The sequence below is a fragment of the Protomyctophum bolini genome, assembly GCF_963924005.1.
Source record: "Protomyctophum bolini genome assembly, chromosome: 12".
Taxonomy (NCBI): domain Eukaryota; kingdom Metazoa; phylum Chordata; class Actinopteri; order Myctophiformes; family Myctophidae; genus Protomyctophum; species Protomyctophum bolini.
Genome location: NC_137873.1, coordinates 32,219,265 through 32,225,264, shown reverse-complemented (window position 1 = coordinate 32,225,264; position 6,000 = coordinate 32,219,265).

Genomic DNA, 6,000 nt, shown 5'->3' with positions numbered 1-6,000 from the left:
TCAATAATCAGCTTATTATTATTAATAATAATAATAATAATAATAATAATAATATTATTATTAGTGTTTTGATTCACTGTTAAACTAGACCTATGAGACAAATGCATACAAACAATAGCCCTGCATGCATGTCTCTTGAACAAACAGCTCAAACAGATGCATATTATATACAACACAGACAGAGACAGTGCCTATCTTTAGTGTCAAAAAGTATATAGGCTATAGGTAATAAACTACTACTACAAAAAAGTCACATTAGGCCTATTAAATCCCAAACTGATCAGAAACATCCTAAAGTCATTTTTCCGGTTAATTTTGTTAATTTTGCGCCTCATGCATGTTCTCTTAGAAATACTCAAATATACAAATATGAGAGACTCAGAGAGAGAGAGAGAGAGAGAGAGAGAGAGACAGAGAGGGAGGGAGAGGGAGAGAGAGAGAGAGACCATGCAGCAAATGTGATCGCCCTGCACATCCCGCAGTTATAAGGAATTTGTTTCTAAATAATGACTCGTATAGGCAGCAGGCTATAGGCTATCTAGCAGCGACAGTTGCCCAGATGACGCTATAGGAGCCTTAGGAGGTGTAAATAAAGAACTCTTACCATACAATGAAGCAGAAGGGATGATGCGTGTATATACCGTCACACTCACACAGAAAGAGAGAGGAGATAGCGAGGATGAGGAACGCGAGAGAGAGACAGAGAGGGGGGAGGAGGGGGGGACCGCCTATCAAATCCCTACACAGCCCTATGATATTTGGCCAAATAGGCTACATGCGCGGATCAAATCATTTGAAAGTATAGCCTATAGGTTAGGCTATACTTATTGTTTTGATATCTCAAATTAAGCCATGCACAACTGCTGCAGTGTATACTTTCACGGCTAGCAAGTCGGTCTATATTAACAATATAAATATCCTATTTCGGAGGAATCGCATTGCTCTTAATTGCTAGCTGTTTTAGGCTATCAATCTGGCATTAATTGACAAACACACATGTTGGCCACTATATTTTAGCAGAATTTCTGGAATTTATTTCAAAGAACCCCAGTTTGATTGATTATTGATATGCATTTTGCTACACCCCATTTTTATTTTATTTTATGTCTGGGACAATACATCATAGCCTGTAGCCTATACCCAATCATCCAATGACCCCCTGAGATGAGATGCCTGCACCAGTGCACCCCAAGTTGAGAACCCCTTGCTAATCAATTTCAAGATGCAGGTGCCTCAATTGGAGCCATATATTATAAGGAAATCAGCACATTTTCAAGACAAATATTTCAAATGGTGGACTTGAGTCTGATGTTATCTTCAACTCAGAGCAGGCCTATATCTCAGCAAGCTAGTCCAGCTTCCAAATCAACGGGACAGCACTCAAAATCTTAAAAAAAAAAACATAATGATTTAGGCTATGTATTTAAAGGATTTCAACATTAAAGTGGCTATACAAGTTCAAGCTCGGCTCAGTTGGCTGACATTAATGCATGATCTATCGTACCACCAATGTGTTCACAGACCTGCTTTCAGAATAGGCTAAAACAGCGACACCCTTCGGTGGGAAACGTTATAGCCTCGTCAAAGCAATTTGTGAGCCTAACACACACACGCGCGCGCGCGCGCATCCACTGAGCTGTCCCACAACTTTCTGAGTTCTCTGCCTTCATGTAGCACTGCCCCTTTAAGGGTATATATGCATAAAAGGGGTGACCAGGTTTGAGGCCTAATGTTTGGCCAGAAGCCTGACTTGAGTGTTTGTTGGCGACCTGGAGGCATGCGGTACGTGTACAGTACGAAAACCTCAAACAAATATTGATTCTTTGATAATTCATTTTCATTATATGGGGACTTGTTTTAATTTATGACATTTATTTGTTTGGCAGGTGTGATGTTTTGTGTGTGTGCATGTGGCTTCAGTGGGAGCCTTGAGTATAGTGACTTGGTAGGTTTTGGTATTGTTCTATTTGAGTCATTTTTGCTATATAATATTTTGTTTAATGTAATGAATTTGTGGGGTAACCAGATGTATGTGATCTATTGAGGACAACAGCCTACATTTCACTGGTTTTCCCACCGTGCCATAGTTGTATTTGAGACTGGGCTTTGTCAGTGTTTGTTGCATGGGCCTAGCCCCTCTCGGAACCCTACATAAAGCTTTTATGAAATTTGATGGGCGCTTTATACGTAGGGTTCCTGGTCATGCTAAGATTTTTCAATGCGATTGTTGGGACGCGGATATACACAAACTCATCGTTTAGTCGATCGGCGCGGTATTACGACGCTTTTTATTGTGTTTGTTTACGGGTGTGCGAACTATAAGTACCTTACATACCTCTGATAAAATCTCCTGTGTCGCGGAAGCCGTTAAGTATTTTTAATCCATGTTTGATTAAAAATGTCGCTTTGATTTCTTCTTGTTTATTTACCGTTTATTGTACCGCCTCTCGATGTGCGGTTGGCTTTGCGGGCTATGTCCCTGCCTCTGATCTGCTCCGTCATAGCTGTAGCACCACTAGCTAGCCAGATAGGCGGTACAATGAGGTGTCAATAAACAAGGTAGGAAGAAGCGACATTTTTAATCAATCATGGATTAAAAATACTTAACGGCTTCCGCGACACAGGAGATGTGTCGGTATGGTATGTAAGGTACTTATAGTTCGCACATTCGTAAGTCAATACATGAATAAACATGGTAAAAGCGCGCAGAAGTCCGTCTCATGGCGTGTTTACATTGTATTTGTTTGTGCGTAACTGGCGACAGCCCAGCGTGAAGCAGGACCCAATGGGTAAAGTAAACAAAGTATCAGAAACTTTACTACATTCGGGTTCTGCTTGCGGGGCTAGCATGGGCCATGCATGTGCCATAGTGCTGTTGAGTGGTAGCTGTACTGGGCCATTAACTATTGCATGGTTTGGATTTTGTTTCCTGTGATTACTTTAATGACTATTTGCTTGCGTATATTATTTTGATTTGATTAGTTGTGTATGTTTATATGGAGGACCCAGTAGGACCTGAACCATATCTCTATCTATATCTCTATCTCTATCACCTGCCCTTCATGGGCTCAGTCCCACTTTTAGGATCATGATTTGATTCCCAGCTATAATAACCCCTCTTCCCTTCTGTAGATATTTCTCTACTAAACTTGACACTTTTTATACATCACCCTCTGTTTCTGTTCCTTCTGAACCTTGTTCAGTTACATTGTCCTGCAGCATAAGGTCTATAAGGTTAATGTGTTTATAAGATCCCTCACTCACTTCCCTGAACCTATTTGCCTTTTTTTCTTTTTTTTAAATGGTTCAAATAGCTGATTAAGCTCACAACCTGTCGATGTAGATTGGGTGAACTATTTTAAAATGTCTTCAAGATAGTAAAACATGGAAAATAAGTTTAGGGATAAAGTGTAAGGCGTGCCCATGATATAGGGCCAATAAACTATACTAGTCCAAACTCTTAGACATATAGCCATAATGGCAATGTTAGAAAACATACAAGCCATCACATCCACAAGAGTTATGGTAGCTGGCCATCCCTGTTCCTTCCACATGTTACGTCCGGCCAGGAAAATCCCCCCCGTCAGCTTGGACTCCTCATGCATTGAAGGAAGCATGAGGTCAGTCCGCTGCCCCCCAAGGTTGGCAGAGGAAGTGTATAGCGCCCAGGATTACATTAGATAATTGACACTGGGTGAAAAAGAATGGGTTTCAAAATCGTTCGGATAAAACTTTTAGGAAGAAGAGTTACAAGTAGCTGTCCAGGCCAGAGTGAATATTAATCTGTTTTTAATAATTGAAATGTGTTTACTGCTGCTACTATACTACCACTATACTATTAGGCCTAAGACTACATACTACTATAGCAACAATATGGAACATATATTCAATCTGACCAAATGAACATTTGGGATGCTATATCAATCAATGATCTTTGCCTATCAATGTTTCATGATTTGTTTTCCTTTTTTCTCTATTTGTTACTAAACTGTCAAACACAACTGTGTACTTTTACTGGGTGACGTATTAGCCTACAAAGTGGCATACCGGTAGCATTGGACTGTTGATCATAAAGGCAGGGATGGCATATAGCCATTATCCACAAATGGCAAACAGTATTCTGTTTTAAGCCTCCCATACAGACTACATTGATTAGACTAGAATGTATAGTCTTTTAAAAATCTTTCCAGATAAAAATATTATGGGAGGCTTAAGGATGGTGTTATACGGGAAATGATGTAATATGTGTTATGACAAACATTGGAATATATTTCTTTGCCATGAAGAGATGTGCTCTTCATTAGCCAAAATAAACCATTATCCCAGTTAAAGCAAGTGCCCTTCTCTAATGCCTAATACAATATATCTTTGTTGAATGAATGTTATAGCTGAACATTAAGCTGTAAGCTATATATGTTCAGCATTGTTCTATGGATGTGGAAGAAGTGTGCAGTTATTTATTCTGCAAAATAAAGGTGTTCGTTAAGACCGGTATAGCCTATTCAAACTGTCCTGACATTTATAATTCTTATAGTTGATTATATCACGTAAGGCCCATATTTTATACTTTGACCATGTATTCAAAAATATCCAATCTACAAGCTCATTTGCTCAGTTCAAGAGGGAATTTATGTTTTGCTGGACAATACAAAAATTAGAACATTCTACAGTGAGGACTCTTGCTGTATGCAGAAGCGTTATTTGATGATGAAGCAGTCTAATATAATATAATAGCCTATACACATATACAGTGTACATGCATGTTAAAACACTGCTCTGTAACTCTTGGAATAGAAATGATCATATACCAGTGTACTGAAATGGATGCTACAAAACATATAGTGTATTAAATGAAATAAAATGTACTATAGTTTAAAGCCCTATTTTGGGAGACTATAGCTAGTCTGGCAGCATAGGCATGCTCACACACACACACACACACACACACACACACACACACACACACACACACACACACACACACACACACATCACACCTAAAGAATGTTGCACTGTCTGCACTGTCCACTGTCTTATATTTTTTATACAGTAGCAAATATATAAATATTCTATACTGTAGGTATACTAACACATGTCATTCTCTTGAGGTTTTTAAAACATGTGACAACTACAATTCCTATGACACAACTGTCTCACATATACTGTATAGGTATAGGCTATAGTAGCAAATATATAGACATTTGTATAGGTACTAACACATGTACATAAAATTCAGCTTTTGTTTGGCTCAACTTCTTGTTTGTTTAACAATAAATCAACCTTCACATGTTTCGGCTTGTCTTCAATGACAATCAGGTTATATTATACAGCATATACTGTAATATATAGTCTACTTTATTTATAGGACATGAATGGAAAACATTTTTCAACTTAAGTCGACACACAAGTGTGTTTATTTTCAAATATTTACCAATGGCATGTGCTGTCCTTTTTTTGTCCTGTGTTTGTGAATTAGGGGGTGATATTTGTGAAATGTTGTGGTTGCTTAAGTAAATATTGATTTAATGAATTGATATTTTTATGATTTTTACATTATAAAAGATTCCATTTGGCTAATGTCTTACACTTTTACAAACACTTTGTCAAAGTCACAAAGTGTAGCCATGGATGATCAGATATCCTTGCAATTTACAGCAACCAATTGCAGCTAAAGTGTGCACTTTTTTATCAATATAATTTAGGATATTCTTTAATTATTTTTGTCCTTTACTTGCTATACAGTACAAATCCTTATCCTCAAAAACCATTTCTAACTCGGAGCGTACAAATGTAACCAAATGGACCCTTGTGGGATAAAATAGCTCTTTCTTTCTAAGAAAGAAATAAAGTTTATTTTTCTTTCTTTCTTTCTTTCTTTCTTTCTTTCTTTCTTTCTTTCTTTCTTTCTTTCTTTCTTTCTTTCTGATTCTCTTTGCATAATATCTATTTTTTACAATGCCACAATAGAACATGTTAAGAAATAGGTCATATAGACTTCAC